The sequence below is a fragment of the Pteronotus mesoamericanus genome, unplaced genomic scaffold (assembly GCF_021234165.1).
Source record: "Pteronotus mesoamericanus isolate MK-2021 breed Mesoamerican mustached bat unplaced genomic scaffold, CSHL_Meso_final scaffold_408, whole genome shotgun sequence".
In the NCBI taxonomy this organism is placed as follows: Eukaryota; Metazoa; Chordata; class Mammalia; order Chiroptera; family Mormoopidae; genus Pteronotus; species Pteronotus mesoamericanus.
Genome location: NW_026555315.1, coordinates 7,640,528 through 7,657,974, shown reverse-complemented (window position 1 = coordinate 7,657,974; position 17,447 = coordinate 7,640,528). Strand labels below are relative to the sequence as shown.

Genomic DNA, 17,447 nt, shown 5'->3' with positions numbered 1-17,447 from the left:
CCTCGCTTACCGTTAATTAGTATCCTAGTGACAGAGGCAAGGAGAGAGCCATTTCTCCCCTCCTCCCCCTGCAACAGCCTGGTGTTTTCTTAAATCCATGGTGAATGGGTGGCCCAGCTCTGGTTTAGAAGCACCTAGTCTGTTTGTTTAAGGCTCAGCCTGCAGTTGTTGTGGCTTCTGCTTCATGTTGGGAACTAGGTAATGGCCCGACCCGCTTTGGGATTTTGGGAGGGGAGGGTTACACCCAACTCCCAGCTGAGGAAGCTGAGGCTCAGCAAGCGAAGTAAACCCCCGGGCCCCACGCGGTCACGCAGGATTTCCAGATTCTGAGCTTCTGCTCTTTCTGAGCTGGCCCAGGAGGGTGGGGGAGGGTCAAGATGGCCCACCTTTAGGACGTGTCCTCAGACCAGGGGTTTTGTCCTGCCGCCAGAAGTCCCTGGGCAGAATGCTCTTTGCTACTCTTTCTCTCCTCCCCCACCGCCCCACTGCAGCTTCCCACGAGCTCCTTTTCAGAGCAGTCACTTGCTGAATAGGTTGCTAGTGGAAATGTGGTTTTCAAATTTGGGAAATCTCCATTAAGTCCTTTTATTTAAGGAGGATGTCATTATCGCGCCTCCCCGAGGACTATTACGGTTCTATTAGGCAAGGCCGCAGACTTCCTAGGTACTGTCTGGGGTCTGATTCCTGGGCAGGCAAATGTAAGACAGGAAGAAGGGGAGGCGGGAGGGGGAGAGAGAACGGGGATTGGGAGGCAGGGCAGGAGGAGAAAGAAAGAAGGAGAAAGAATGAAACAGTGCAGGAAGGAAAGAGAAAGGAGAGAGGAGAGAGAGAGAGGCAGAGGGCACACCCCCTTGGGCTCCCCAAGGTGGTGAAGAGACGCCGAGACCCCCCGGTCCACTTGGCCACCTGCTCCCGTTTCAGGTTAAACGGGAGGAGAGATGCCAGGAACTGCCTTCCTTATTTCCCCCTCTGAGCAGATGGGGGCTACGAGGGAGGCCAGACAGCTCAGATCTGTCTTCCTGCTGGCTGCTGGTCCAGCCGCAGGCCCCCAGGTTCGGATGGGGGAGGGGCTTCTGTGAAAGCCGGGAGAGAGGAAGGGGATGCCCAGGAGAGCCGTCCCGGACAGTGGGTCTGAATTCAGGGCATTGGCCTTCCTGGCTACTCTGGTGAACGGACTGCTTTCTGTTCTGTGCCCCTCGGTCTAGAAGGTGAGCCGCAGAAGAGCGGGACCTCTCTCTGCTCTTTGCTGTCTCCTGGGGCGCGGAGAACAGGGCCAGGCACATAGCAGGTGTTCGGTAAGTGTTTGTGGAATGAATAATAAACAACGGATGAAGAAACAGCTCTGCTTATTCCCGGGTCTTCTTTGTCGCGTACAGAGCACTCCTCTGGTTTGAACGGGTCTTCCCTCTGTTCTCAGCAAAGCCTGGTGATCCTCGATGCCTTCAGATCACACATACACACAGCCCGGGCAGCGCTTAGGGAGGGTCTGGAACCGCATGGCAAGCAGCTGCCACTGGCTTGGCCAAAAGAGAAGAAAAAAATGCGTCTCCTGGGAACTGCCTGTTAGGGGGTTACCAGCCGCGGGCTGGAAGTGGTTTTAACCTCCGGCCAGGAAGGTTGCTGCTCTGCGGACAAACATCCTGGCTGGGAAATCCCCTGACCTAGGGGTCCCTGGGGCTTGGCAGCCTCATTCCATACCATCCTGGCCGCTTCAGACCTTCCCCTGGCCCTGGGCTTGAGGCCAGGCCCCCCTTCTGCCACCCCCAGGAGCCCCAGTGAGAGCTGGCCCAGGGCCCCTGGGGGGCCTCTCCCCGCGCTCCTGTGCAGCAGCGGTTCATGAGGCAGGCGAAGGCTTCCCTCCCAGCTGTGTCAACAGCCCCTGCCGTCCAGAGGTGGCCTCCTGTAGGAATGGCCTCCCCCATGCCCGTTCTCTTCTCCCCAGGGGCCTCCTTCAGGGCCTGGGCCTCCCGCCGGGCCGTCTGAGTATGATGGTGGTGATGGTGATGATGATGATGATGATGATGATGATTTTATGATGCCTACAGCCTTTGATATTTGCCAGAACAGTGCCCTCCCTCTTGGCTCCTCCTAGCTGCCTGAGCCAGAGGATCAGGTGAGGCTATCTCTGGGTCACAGGGAGCAGCTGGGCTACAGTTCCTGGAGCTTACTTCCGTCTGTCACCTCCTCTGCGAAGCCTTCCCTGATCACCCCAGCAGGCTTCGCGCAGATCTCTGCCCTCCCATCACTGCCAGGTATTGTCACGGTGCGGGCAGCACATCTGTTTCCCTGACTGCTTCCTCAGGGGCGGAGGCTGTGTGTTTCTCTGGGTCTTATTCATCCTTGTACCGGCAGCCCTCTTCCTCCACGTTCCTGTTCTCACAGTGGCCTCGCGCAGTGCTTGACACTGGCTCTGATAATTATGAAACGAACAAATGACCCGGAGAGCTGGGGTGACCTGGGCTTCCAGGACTCTGGTCTGCCTGTGGTCCTGCACACTGATTCCCTGGCGCCGGGGCTGGCTCAGACCCGCCCGTGACTGCGCATCCTGCCGCTGGTCCTTGTGGGGTTCTCAGCGACTGCCACCCAAGGAACTCTGATGGGGCGATCGGGAGCTTGTGCTGCCTGGAGCGGGGCGGTGGTGGGGAGGGCGGCCAGGAAGCCAGAAGCAGCCACGTGGTTTGGTTTTTTTTAATACACTTTTTATTTTGGAATAATTTTATATTTATAGGAAAGTTGCAACGATAGTACAAGTTCCTGTATACCCCTTACCCAGTTTCCCAGTGTGTTAACGTTTTGTAGAATCAAGGGACTTTCGTCACAACTGGGACATTAACATTGTGCCTTACTAGTCATTAGCCTCCAGTCTTTATTCGTACTCCACCAGTTTTTTTCCATTAATGTCCCTTTTTTGTCCCAGGATCTAATCCTGGATACCACATTGTAGTTGGCCCACGTGACGTTGAGAATGATGTTTTATTTTAAAATGTGTGCAAGTGTTGCTTTCTTATTTCTCTGGGTTGATTTTCTGTGAGAACAAAGGTTCTGCTTGCCAAATATTTCAGTCAGTGAATGTCAACATGTTTGCTTCTTGGGGCTTCTCAGGCTCCCTGCACCCTGCTGCGTGCCTGTGGGCAGTGAAGGACAGTCTCAGGTTATCTCCTGGAATCACAATAAAATCTGCCGACTGGGTTGGTGCGAACAGGGGCGCATGGCCGGTGGGTCTCGCGCGAAGCACCGCTGCCGGGACTGGGCGGTACGCCTTCCGGTGAGTGAGGGCGGCAGGAGCTATAACCTGCAGGACCAGCGGCTTCGTGCTCTGCCGATCGGAATCGGCGCTCCTGTGGCTCCGTGGGGTCGCGGTGCACAATGAATCCCAGGATGAAGCAGAAACAAGAAGGGACCCAAGGGCGTGGTAAGAGGAGTCCTGTCCCAAGAAGAGGTCTGGAGACGACCCAGCTGCCCACAGCTGGATCTCTTGTGGGAAGAGAACATGAGTTGGTAAAGGTGTGATCAAAATGAAATGTGGGACACATGACCAGCTAACATCTAAGACTTCCAGCCCTGGAGTTGTTATTGTCCCAGAACTTAGTGAAAATAAAGATCTTGGAGTTACCCAAGAAGCATTTGCTCTTAGGGTTACAGAAAATCCATCTTCTCAATACTGGAAAGAAATGGCAGAGAAAATGAGAAACTTCGTAAAGAAATTGAACAAAAGGACAATGACATTGCCCCCCAGAAAAAGGAGAAGAAAAAATTGGCAGAAGTGGCCGAACGCGTGCGGGACACGGTGGAGGTCAGAGAGCGATTGAAAGGAGGGCCCTTGTGTAACTTTGAATCACCGGATAGTCAGGAATTTGATTCTGAAGAGGAAACTGGTGAGGATTCGGGTGTGGAAGACTCAGACGTTGGTGCATGTGCTGAAGAAATTGTGTCTCCCTCTGCAGAGGCAAAGCCCTGTATATGAGATTCGTGAACATGTGACTTGAGAACTATACCAGCAACGTTTATCTCCATCGTAGTTCTTCGTAGCAGAGCGGATAACTGTGTGATGCAGGCTTAAACTCAGACTTCCTTGTTTGAATCACGGGACTCTCTTATTGTATTAAAATACAATGTATTTTTAATTTATGGTGTTTTATGTAAATAGCATTTTCTCAGATGTCAGGCAGGACTTGTGTATGTGATAAGCAGACTTCAGTCTCCTGTTGGAAAAAAAAATCTGCTGATTGGAGGCCTGATCTGAACAAGAAACAGGATTGTGGGGCCGCTGTGGGGCTGGGGATGGCGGGGGGGTGGGGGGGAAAGCACGTATGTGAGTGTTTGGGGGTCTCGGGGGGTAGCCCGGGGTCTCTTGAGAGGCAGAGACATGATGTTTGAGCTGTGAGCAGGAGAACTGTCCTGACCCCCCGGTCACTGGCCCTCAGCCTTTGCCTCCTTCTGCCACCCCGTCTTTCCTCGTGTGCGTCTATTTGCAGCCTCACAGTTGGTCTTGGTTTTGCTTATATTTCCGGTCAGCTGGTGGAATAATTAGAGTTAAATTTTTAATTAAAATGTTACCGGATGTTCTGTTAATAGCAGAGATGAAGATTCCACCTGCTGTAGGGAAGACAGGGTCTTCCTGTGCGGCTAAGGCTTTGCAGGCTCAGAGGGCTGGGGGAGAAAGAGGCCGGAATGCAGGTGGGGTGACGGGTCAGTTAAGGTCCTTGTTTTTCGGCCCCTTCCACCGAACAGCACCCCGCCCTGGTGTGCAGGTCTCTGACCAACGTCCGCTGATGTCGTTTTCTGTTCTTCTGGTTTCTAACTCTCTTTGCGCCAAAAGACAAACTGGTGGGGCCATGGGAGAATGTGGGAGGTAAGGTGTTTGGAATTTGGCTTTGGCATTCTTCCCATTTTTGAAATGAGCCTGTGAGCTCTGGGACAGCCCTCCACAGGCTCTCTGTTTGGTCAGGGTTTGGGTGGAGGTGGAAGGAAAGGGAGGAGAAGACTAGGATGGAGAGAAGCCTACGTGCACGTCACACCCTGTTGGGGACAGTAGATCCTGCTGGGTGGGCCTGAGGTCAGAGGTCCACGATACACCCTCAGGCTTGCGCCGTAGGTCTCCCAAGGCCTCTCCCTGTTGGAAGGGACTTGCAGAAGGCCAGCGCCAAGGCAGCAGGCAGGAGAGCACTGGGCACAGGGCTCCCCTGACCCCGCAGACACCAGCGCATTAAGGGGGCGACTCCTCTCATCTCTGGGTGGAGGAAGACATGATGTGCGTAGAGAGCGTGGGGCATTCACCACCATCTCCTTCATAATCATCGACTGCAAACCCGCTTCCTGGTCTGTCTGTGATAACCTCACAGGTTCACAGTACTTGGCCATGGCCTTAAAAACCCTTGAATGATGGTTTGAAACCTTAATATCTCCCACCCCCAGTCCTTCCTCCAATTCAAACGCTATCCGCTGATTTAGAGAGCACAGGTGTATTGTGCTCCGAGATGGGCTTTGGGGTGCTTGTCTGCCCGTCCCTCATGCCAGCCTCTGTAGGAAGGACCTGCGTAAATAGCGGAGGTGTTCTGGGTCCCCGGGTCCCCACTTGTTGCTCCCAATGATTGGAGCAGGGGTGTGCACATAAAAACAGGCAGTTATAAACTGGCTAGGGTCCCAAGGCCTTGTCCGACCCAGGGGCTGGATCAATCAGATCCCTGGGTGAATCGCAGCTGGGAAACAGAGGTTGGGCATGGAGCAGCTGGCGGAGCAGCTGGTGGGGACTCCGTGAGGTTGAGGATAAAAAGCCAAAGCCACGTGCAAACCGGAGTTAGCAGGGAGCTTTGAAAATGGAATGGAGAAAGCAGAGAGGAGACAATGGAACAGACATCCAGGGAGAAACAGAGCCACCACAAGACGGGGGCTAAATGCTGCCACCTTCTCTGTGGCTTCTCCAGGTGCATTCTGACTCTAGATCCCTGACTACATGTCTCCGTGCCACAAACTCTGCTTTTCTTGCAGTGACTTAAGTGTGGCTCTGTGGCTCAGAAAAATGAGCCAGACCAGAATAAGGTCCATCTTGCCCATTCCTGGGAGCTCGGCGCCCGCCTCCCAGCATCCGACGGTGAGAGGGTCTGCCGAGCTCTCAGCTGTGGGACAGCAGTGCGTTTCTCATGCATGACCCGGACTGCCTTCCTGGGGTGTTACGGGTGAAGTAAGATTTGGGGGTCGGCTGAGGAACCTCTGCTACCGTGGGAGAATGAGTGTTGAATTTGAAACAACCCGCTGAGCAAGGGCGTCTGGGGATGGGCCTGGGCATGGGGCTCCTGCGCAGCCCAGTGGGGATCACTTCTCTCTCTCTCTCGCCCTTCGTCTCGTCCTAAATCCTTACTCGAGTTTCTCTCTATTAGATCTACTCACTTCCTCGCTAACTCCGGACTCTGCCAGTCCTACATGGATCGCCTTCCCTCTCCATCCCCGGACCTACTTGAAGGAGTTGATCACTTCCTCGCCTCCCGTGAATTCCTATCCCCCTTCCCACCGTGGAAGACACATGTGATAGTCCATGGGTTTAAAGGAGAAGCAGATTTTGGTTGATTTTGAAGTTGCTCTTACTAACTAGTCACCCCTGACCTCCTTGTCTTTAGACTGTGGTTTGGTTCTGGTCTCCATGCCCTTACTGCTCTGCCACATGGAACCCTCTCTCCTCCTTTACTTGATCAGCCTCCCTGGTCCCCCGGATATCACTGCAGCTCTTCCCCCTCCCAGGTCTCCTTAACGGCCTCTGGTCTTCCTCATTTCCCCTCTCCCTCTGCCGGCCTCTCATCTTCAGCGCTCTCCTCCCTTGAAAGCTTCTCTGTGGCTCAGCTCATCGGCGCTCATGTTGTTCACACAGCAGTAGCTCCAGCCTAAAGTTTCCCCGTCCTTGAGTCCATCATATCTCATCTGGTCATTTCATCTGAACATCTCCCATTCACTCAGAGTCAGGTCCAAAGCGGAGCACGTGCTCTCCTCCCCCACTTGCTTCTCCTCCTGTTATTTTCCTATTTTGTTTGCTGGATGCACACTTGCCCAAAATAGAAACCTGGAAACCAACGTTGACCCCTCCCTCTCTCTCACCTTGCACATCTGCCTAGTCACCAAGTTGTATAACTTCTTACCAGAAATATCTTTAACCCCATTCATGCTTTCCATCCTGACCGCAGTCCTGATTCAGGCCTTTATCATTTCTTCCTTGGATTATTGCAAAATACCCTAACTGACTTTTCTGTTTCCAGATACTTCCAGCTTTAATCCCTCCTCTCCATGTCTGCCAGCGTTCTCTTTCTAAAAAAAGATTGAAAGTGCCATTTTCTGCCTAAAAGCTTCCGATTGCTAATAGAATAAACTCTCAATTTTTATCTTAGCATACAGAGCTTTCCTTGGTCTACGCCAATTTTACTTTACTATCTCCTTCTCCCTCCGCTGCTTCTCCTGCACGCTTTGCCCAGCCATCCACGCCTCTCCTGGTTTTCAGTCACGCTGCCTCTTCCATACTCTGCCTCAGTGCACACAGGTCTGCTACGGGCTAAATATTTGTGCCTTCCCAAAATTCATGTCGAAATCCCAGCCTCCAATCTGGTGGTGTTTAGAGGTGGGGCCTTTGAGAGATGATGAGGGCAGTGTCCTGGGGACAAGATTAGTGCCATTTTACATGACACCCCAGAGAACCCCCCTGCCCCGTCTGCCACGGAAGGACATGGTGAAAGCCATTTGTGAACCAGGAGCAAATCGGCTGACACCTTGATCGTGCACTTCCCGGCCTCCAGAAATGTAAGATGGACATGTCTGCTGTTTATAAGCCACCGACTCTATGGCGTTTTTGTTACAGCTGTCTGAAAAAACTGAGACAAGAACCTTGTCCAAAGAGCGCGCGTCCACGGGCGTGGCACAATTCCGCTCGAAAGGAACCGAAGCCCCTGCTCTGCAAAACCCTCCCCTGTCATCCCCTAAACAGCTGCCCTCTCTAAATTCTCGTATTTCTTTGTCTCAAAAGAGCACACCTCACTCCAATGGCAGTTACTTTTCTACGTCTGTCTGACTCTACTAGTTTATAAGGATCTTGAGGCCAAGGAGCATGTCTGATTCCACTAAGGCCTGGCAGCATCTGGCACCTATAGGTATTCCGTGGATGTCTATTATTGAAGGGATGAATAAATGAACGAACAATGGGTGAATGATTTTGGTCTGTGTTTGGGCCTAGCTCTTTCTATTCTGTGGGTGTAAATGACAGTAGTGGCTACGGGTTGGGAGTACATTTCTTTTTCTTTTTTTAAAGATTTTATTTATTTATTTTAAGAGAGAGGGGAAGGGAGGGGAAAGCGAGAGAGAAACATCAATATATGTTTGCCTCTCGTGTGCCCCCTACTGGGGACCTGGCCTGCAACCCAGGCACGCACCCTGACTGGGAATTGAACCAGTGACACTTTGGTTTGCAGGCCAGCACTCAATCCACTGAGCCCCACCAGCCAGGGTGGAATATATTTCTTACGTGTTGTTTGTCACCATCTCCCCAAGACAGTGCCCAGCACATGACATGGACTCAGAATGTTGGTAAATTAGGTGTAGAAAAAGTTCTGGGTTTGGGTGAGACTTCTTTGAAACAAAAGTCAACACATGAACACTCTTCTCTCAGGGGAGGCAGCTGAGCTTGGAGAGTGTGCACTGCTTTTCCCAGGTGCACGGTACCATCAGATTTTCTAAGCGACACAGTACCAGGATCTGTGGGACCGCTTGGTTCCGAGCTGCTGAGCACACACAGATTCAGGGTGTTGTCAAGCCAGATTCACGTAGACGTGTTCTCTCCATGCAAGGGGTCTTCTCCCTGGGGTCTGTGTTCCGGTTGGGGGGGGCCTCCGGGGCAGGCCCAGGTCCGGGGCGAGGGGAGAGAGGCACTTGCCACAGGCCCAGAATGCAATGGGGCGCCCCCAAAATGTGGTAATCAAGAGAGAGAAAATCGAACACAGTATTTAAAAAAGCAGTAAACTATAGCCCAGGGGCTGGCTGCCTGCTTTTAAAACTAAAGTTTTATTGGAACCAGGGCTGGGATTGAAGTGAGGTGGATGAGGCGGGGCATCGAGTAGTAAAGGTTGGAGCTTGTCATTTTTGAAATTTTTGTGTTCACTGTGAATTTTTGCATTAATTTTGACTTAAAATATAGCATTGAAATGTTATCTTGATTTCTGAGTTTTGAGAATTCCCTTTCAGTTTTGTGCCCCGGCAAGCACCTCACTGGTCCCTCGGGGCTTCCCCTCAGTGCCCTGGAAACCCTGGGTTCCCAGACGGGGCAGTGCCAGGCCCCTGGGGCTGGCTTCCGCTGGATCCCTTGCCGACCACGGTCCCAAGCAGGCAGTCCAAGGTGGTTGCAGGCCTGGACACTCTCCTTCCCTCGCAGATGGTGGCATGAGGTTTTGTTCTGGGTTCTATCAGAAGTTACGCTTCCCCTCGCCCATCGGTCTTTCGTTGTTGAGCAGTTCCCATTGGCCTGACCCCGGGGGTAGCAGATTCGGATTCTAAATGTCTTCTAAACCCTGTGTTCCCTTCCATCCCTACTGCCCTGTGCTACCAGCCTCTGTCTTCTCTTCTGATTGGTCCCCCTGCCTTCAGCCTCACCCCGTTGCACCCCAGCTTCCACAGTGCCACCAGAGTGACCCGCACAAAATGCACGTTTGTCTTCAGTGTTTCCAGATAAACTCTTCAGCACTCTTGGCATAAGTCCCAACATCCTAAACACACCCCCTTCCTGAGTCACCCCAGCCCTCAGTCCCTATCTCTGCCCCAGGCACACCAGAACCTTTGGGACGCGGTGGGTGTACGTCTCCTTTCTTTCCTGCTTCTTTGTCTTCGCACACATTTTTGGATGCCTTGTCCCCTCTTGCGCGCCTTCTGAGCCAGCCCGAGCGCTTCTCTTCTGTGCTTCACGACGCTCCCCTGCTCACCTTAGTAACCCCATTTGTTCCTCGGCACGGTGGTTATTTACAGGGCGGTGCCCCCAACCAAACTGGGAGCTTGAGAGGGGTTGTGCTGTTTTATTTTTAATTTATTTTTTAAAAGACTTTAAAATGATTTTGTTTATTCTTAGAGAGAAGGTAAGGGAAAGAGAAAGGGAAACATCACCGTATGAGAGAAACATTGCGCACGTCTCCAACTGGGGACCTGACCTGCAACTCAGGCACGTGCCCTGACTGGGAACCAAACTAGTAACTTTTGGTTTGCAGGCTGGCGCTCAGCCCACGGAGGCACACCAGCCAGGGCTCATGCCTGTTTTATATCCACTCTGTGCTGCCCCACCCCCGCCCCCTTCGTATGGGGACCCACACAAACGAGGCTCAGAGTGAATGAATGCATGAACAGAAGACATAATCTTGTTTGCTCCTTCAGAATTTGTCAACAGCTAGATTTTGAACAGAGTCCTGATCCCTGGCTTCATTCTAGAGCTGGGGCCCCTGACCCCCCAGCACCAGGGAGGGCAAATGAGAAGGCCACTTTGGGAAAGCTGGGCCACTGCAGGGGAGGAAATCAAAACAAAACTGAATTAATGAGTGCTCATATCAAACCTTGCTTTCTGAGTGTGCTAAAATCTGTTTCAACAAACAACAAAAAAGATAGAATCGCTTTGCTTTTTTTTTTTTTTTTTAAATAAGCAAAAAGAGAAAAAGACAAAGACGTTGATTTAAGATAGGGTCTGGGTCTGGGGGCCAAGGGAAACCTGGTGAAGGCTCCTGTTGTTTGGGGTCGGAGGTCACAAGAGCAGCCGCTGCCTGGGGATCAAGCTCAAGGTCTGGAGTGATGGAAAAACCTGGCCTGATGCTTTTCCTCAGCGGACCCTTAACTCGCTAACAGGAGCCAGCTGAGCGAACACAAACAGAGGCGCTGTAACCGGCACAGATCCCAGCTTCCTCTGAAATTTCCAGGCCTCTTTTTTCCTGTCGGATTCCAGACAGATGAAATTTTCCTGGCCCCAGCCCTGTTCCTGGCAGCATCTCCCCTCTGAATCACCATAAATCAGGGCTGGGGGTGAGCAGTGGGATTTTCCTGATTGACAAGTGGCTGCCCTGGTATAATGGGGGCTCCGTTTCCTAGGCTAAAAATAGTTCTGGTCTGGGGTGCTTGCCTACCTGAGCCCTCTCCATCCCAAGTGCCCGGTAGATATCTGCTTTGGATTTAAAATATTCCTATCCGTCTGTGATTATTATTTCATCAAGAAGGGCTGTGGACGTGCAGATGTGAGCCGCTGGGGCCCCACAGTGGTCGTAAGCGACACCATTGTGTGCGGGATCACATTGGGGGCCTGTACATTCCTCAAAGCCTCCATCATCCACGAAGCCCCCAATTAATTTCAATACAAACACCGGATTTGGCCTCCCCCGTGCCTTTGCAGCCATAACACATGAGGTCATGCCGTTTTGGTTAACCAAAGGGGTTTCAGGGACGAGGTTGGGGGTGGGGGGCTTCCAGGGCTTTGTAGTTATCTGTCGGGCCTGGCTGCTCTGGGCCGGTGTTTTGCCGCATGGGGTCCACTGCACACCTCAACTCTCTTTCTTGTCTTCCTTCTATCAGAAATTCTGATTTTTTTTTTTTTTTTTTTTTTTTTGGTGTCTTTTCCCGGCTCCTCTAGCCTAATCTCCAGCCACTAGGCTGCCAACCCACCACCCCTGAAGGTCTTTGAAAATACCCAGAGCCCCACCCGCTCTGCGCTCTTGCACACACAGCTTCATCCACCTGGACGGCTCTTTGCCGCTTCATTTGGCTCCTTGTTCTTGAAGATTTATTATAGGAGTTTCTTCCTCCAGCAAACCTCCGTCACTCCGTTCAGGGTTAAGTGATACTCTCTCTTCTGTATTCCTACACCTCATTGATTCTCAGACATGAACCTGCACCAGAATTAGAGGATTTATTATAACAGATTGCTAGGCCCCCCCCCCCTTTCCCAATCAATAGGTCTGAAGCAGGACCTGCAAATTTGTATTTCTATCGAGCTCCCTGGAGATACTGATGCTACTCTATCCTCCCTCCTGTGCCCACCTCCATTGATAGAACTTACCCTGGTGGGTGGCCATGGCCTTTTTTTTTTTTTTTTTTTGTCCTTACCTTCTACTGAGGGGCCTGGGACTGTCTTTTTCATCTCTATATCTCAATGCTTGGCTCGGTGCATGGCACGAGGTACAGTGAAGGGGTCCACTGGAGGTTTGTTGATTGAATGAACTGTGGATATAGAAGCGGCTGGAACCGACTTGCTGATTGCAGAGCTCAGTTGAGGGGAGGCGGGCAGCAGACAGAGACTGCTCGTGACGTGGCTGCTACCTTCCAAAGAGCTGTTGGACAGGAGGGCCGATCACTGGGGTTCTCAGGGTCACAAGTGGGCTCTCAGCATCATGCCGATCAAGGCAAATGGGTACACCCACCTCTCCCTGGAGGTCTCCCAGAAAGCCTGAAACAGGAGGACCACGATTCAGCCGCCAGCCAGAGATGCCAGAAGTAGAAACGGGAGTCAGGATTTCAGCTTGATTTTCTCCTTCTGAGCTCTGTGAATCCCAGGTGATGGAAGGGTGCTGGGGACCCGCCCCTTCCCTTGAGCTAGGTCAAAATCCCAACTACCTTTCCTGTTACCTTGCGCTCCAGCCACACAGTCAGACGAGACCTCACTCCTGCCCTGGACTATGAGGACACCTGTTACGTTTTAAGCATCTCTGTCGCTGCCCCTTCCCCTTCTACACTTACAGCTGCATTTTCTGTAGTTGCTTAAACGCACCGTTTGTTTCATACGCCCATACCTCTGCTCATGCTGTCGCCTCTGTTCAGCGCTCCCTTTGTTCCTTCTTGCTGGTCAATACCCAACTGATCCATTCAAGACCAAGTCCACATGTGGCCACCTCTGTGTAGCGCAGGGTCTCATTGGCTCCCCTGGGCTCCCACATGGTAGCAACCTCACGGCCTGTTATGTTAGTTCACATGCGTTTGGTTCCTGCTGCAGATGGGAAGTCTCACCCGTTCCTCGCCCTCCGCCCTCCAGCCCGGCTTGCAGTGGGCACTCAGCCAGGTGCCTTCAACTGGGTTGCACCTGCCCACCTTGGAGTATATGTTGGTGAGGGGAGTCGGCCTGGGGCACCGCTCACACGTTAGTTACCAGGGCTGCTTGGCTGAGCAAGTGGCTTCCTCCTCCTCCCCCTGATTCCAGGGGTGTCCCTGTCTAGCCACACACTCAGCTGAAAGGGGTAACAGGTTGGGGTGCCGGGGAACAGGGTCAGGGGCTGATGTGGCTCAGAGGGCAGGGACTCCTGAATCCCTGGACGAGTTGGAAGCCTGGTCTGCTTCTTACCACCTGGGTCAACTTAAGTTATTTGTTGTCATTGAGTCTCCATTTCTTATTCTGGAAAACGGGGATAATAACCCTTGCTGCCGATGCCATTCTGAGGAGTAAAGTGTTATGCTGGGCTTCAAGCACAGGCCTCGGCACGGCCGCCTCTCTCTCCCCGCCAGAGCTTCGGAACAGGGTCCTTAAGCTGTCTCTGTGGAAGACCCCGAAGCGGTCAGCTCTCCACAGATCTGTCCCCTTAATTGTCGTATAGTAACAGCGGACAGCCGTCTGACAGGGGAGTCCCTCAAGGCTGGGAGCAAGCTGTTTCGCCCAGGCTGTTTTCAGCTGGGAAACCAAGCCTCAGACAGGAGGGAGGAAAAATTATTAAAGGATTAAATCCAGAATAATCCTATAAGCCCCAGGAGGCTCAGAAAGCAATAAGCTACAGACTTAAAATCTGATCTGTGAAGTCATGGGGGCGGGATCAGCATTTGAAGGCTGGGGGTGGGTTTCCAGGGTACGACACAGTCAGATAGTTTCTGAAAAGTGGCCCCATTTTAGCTGCTCAGGCAGCTCTTTTTTTTTTGTCTTCTCAACTGGTCATGGTGTTTTTAAAACAATGAGTGAGCTGCAGGACTGGGGGAACTTTAGCTAAAATTCCATAAAAATAAAAATTTAATTAAAACACACAAGTTGTGAAATTCCATCCTTGTAAAGTGAGATGTCTTGGGACCCCGCCGTGAGCGGATCTCGTTCCCCGGCCCCAGGTTGACACCGGCTTCTCCTCGGACCCTGAGAGATGAATGCGGCCCGGACACACGTTGCCAGCTGAGTGCGGGGGTGTTATCCAGCCCCCTCCTCCACAGCTCTGTCCTGGATGAGAGAGGTCCCCAGTGTCCTGCTCAGAAAGGCCAGAAGAGCCACCGGGCTAGAGTGGGGGGCGTATTATAGGACGAGAGCCAGGCCCCTGTGTGTGGGCTGTGGAAGGGACTAAGTGCTCTGAGGTTTTGGGGCAGAAAGTGTGGTTTTCACATTTCCCAGGCAGAACGAAGAGTGCAGACCCGGCCACTGGAGATGGGAGGCTCACATTCTAATCCTGATGATATCACAACTCGTTGGACAACAGGAGCAACTCATGTCTTTGTGGGCCTCAGTTTCCCCCTCTGTAGTTAGCTGTCTGGACTAGACCAGGGGATTTGCAAAGTGTACATTGAGGAGTCTTAAGGGTTTGACCTTCCTGAGGGCCTGCCTAAGGCCTTCGAGGGTTAAGCCTTCCCCTCCGTCTTGGTGTCTTCCCGGCCTCCCTTTGTCTGTTTTCCCATATGATTTTGTTAGAATCTAAGGTGCTGAGGGTGACAGTGTTTGAAAACCCCTCAGGGCACTCTGGGTGGAACTGTGGCTGAGCTGCCCGGCAGGGTCTGGCTCCAGCTTCCTCTCGGCAGGGCGCTCCTCCCTCCTGCTCCAGCGGGTGTGGCCCTGCCCTCTCCCGGGCCCCTCCGGTCGCCTTCTTCTCTTCTACCCTGTTTTCTGAGCCATGGGACTCTTTGAGAAGTACACGAAAACGGGCAATCCTCTCTCCAGAAAAAAATACACGTAGGAAAAAATATATATACATACTATGAAAATATAACTGTATTTTAGCACCTGATTCCTTTTGGGAAAGAAAACGTCTTTGGGAAGATTACCTGATGGGGTTACAGGTGCCAGGTTGGTGGGGGGATACTGTGCAAGGTGGGAGCAGAACAAAGGGAGGACTCACTCGCTCTGCCTCCGAGACAGGCTCGCTTTGCCCAGCGTGGCGTCACCCCGCAGGTCCTCTCGCTCTGCTCTGGGTTCACTCAGATGTGCTGATCAGCCCCTCCCATAACTCTAACACCAAAAAGCCCATGCGTGTTCCGGACTTGGCTGAAGGCTTGAGGACCAGCAAGGTAGAGTAGATGGAAACTTCGTCTGTGTTTGGTCTTTGGTCGCAAGTGATTAAACCTCAACTCAAATTTCATTTTTCCTTTTTGTTAAAGATTTTATTTATTTATTTTTAGAGAGAGGGGAAGAGAGGGGCAGAAACATGGATCTGTGAGAGAAACATAGATCGGTTGTCTCTCACACACCCCCAGCTGGGGCCCCGGCCTGCAACCCAGGCATGTGCCTTGATAGGGAATCGAATGGGCGACGTTCTGATTTGCGGGACAATGCCCAACCCACTGAGCCACACCAGTCAGGGCTCAACTCAAATTTCTTAAGGAAAAAAGCAGGAGCCTCGGCTGGTGTGGCTCAGTGGGTTGAACGCCAGCCTGAGAACCGGGAGCCTGCGACTGGTTCGATTCCCAGCCAGGGCACATGCCTGGGTTACAGCCCAGGTCCCCGGATGGGGGTGTGCGAGAGGCAGCCGATCCATGTTTCTCTCACACATTGAAGTTTCTCTCTTTCTCCCCTTCTCCCCCTCTCTAAATATAAATGAATAAAATCTTATTTAAAAAAAGGAAAGAAAAAAATCAGGAAAAATGGACTACCTTCGCTTGTTTAATGGGGAAATTGACAATGGAGTCATGGTTCCATGAGCTGCAGAACTCAAGGGGGCGCCATTCACAGTGTGGTGGCTCTCACATTGGCTCAGGTGGATGGGGGGACTCCAAGGACACCTCTACCTCCTCCTCCCCCGTCTCTCTTGACTTGGCTTTTTCTTGGTCTTGGCTTTATTCTCTTTCCTGGAAAGAAGCCCCTTCTGCAGGGCTGGGGAGATGTCCTCAACCACCCCAAGTCTACCTGGCACTAGCTCAGTCACCCAGTTTCTGGGGGTACCTTCACTGATTTGGGTCAGGCCTGGGCCAGGTGCTAACCCCTGTGGCTGGTGGGCTGGGGTATTACGCATGGGAACACTTCCAGAAACCTGGAACTGGGTAAAAGCAATTCTCTATTTTTACCAGACAGTGAAAGGGACACTAGGAAGACAACACACACACACACACACACACACACACACACACACTACAACAACATCAAAACACAGCGAATGTCTACTCTACCTTGCTGGCCCTCGAGCCTTTAGCCAGTCTGCAATATGAGTTGATCGTAGTATGAGGGATTTCGCATGTGTGTATTGAAGTGGCCGAGAGGGGCTGATTTCCGTGTCTGGGTCAGTCCAGAGCACAAGAGTAGCACCCGCAGGGTGGTGAGGCGATCCTCAGACTGAACCAGTGTGGAAGACAGTTAAGCCGTAATAACCAGGAAAGTCACGAGTCAGGTCCCAAATCCCTAGCGGGGCTGGGCGGGGTGCGTGTGGGACGGGGCAGGCACCGGTTTTATTGGAACTCAAAGGATCAGGTGTCGTAGCTGACATGTGGATGATGCACACGAAATACTGCATACAGTTCTGGCGAATTCAGGGCCCCTCGAAACCCATCCTGTGGAGCACCCCCATCTTGGACCCTGCCTGCCCCTTTCTCCGGCCTTTACGTTCTTTTCCCACGCTCAGTCCTGCACTTCCGCTCCGGCAGCAGATTCCAAGGCTGAGGGCACAGCCCCAACACTCAGCTCCCCCTCCCTTCTCTGTGTTGTAATACATATGCCCCCATGGGAGTTTTCTGGACTGTTCTCAAAGGACTACTGGGCAAACCTGCCTCATTTTTTGTGTCAGGAAATTCCTCCCCCTCAGGATGAGGTAGGAATCCCAAGAGACATGTCCTGCAACTCCCACCCCCCTGTCCCCACGGCTGAGGACTCACCCCTCCCAATGATGTAACCTCTGGCACATGGGCCCCGGCTAGAATGTGCAGCCGTGGGCCCCCCACTGCAGGCCGCTGCTAGTGGAGGGGCCTTGTCCCCTGTGGGGTTTACAGCTGTTTGTGTTTGGGAGTCTGACAACTGCGGAAAAGGTGGGAGAAATGGTTTTGAATTTGTCCCAAGGAAATAATTCAAAAGAAGAAAAAGGCGACAGACAAGAAGGTGTCCGTGTGTATGGCGGTGACGCTGATCAGCAAAATCTGAAAGTCCAGTGATGTAAACAACCAGCATTTGCCCGGCACCTGCCCCGGGGCGGGCCCTTGGCCCAGGTTTACACAATGAGCCGGAGGCGGAGCTGGGCTTTAAGCCTGAGCTCTTCCAACTCCCCACCATGACCCCACACCCTCCATCTGGTTTTCCCACT

General features: G+C 52.5%; 1 pseudogene; it reads left to right on the top strand.

Moving 5' to 3' along the window:
• Positions 1 to 3,366: 3,366 nt before the first annotated feature.
• On the top strand, positions 3,367 to 3,964 carry LOC129086490 (geminin-like; annotated as a pseudogene).
• The last annotated feature ends 13,483 nt before the right edge of the window (positions 3,965 to 17,447 follow it).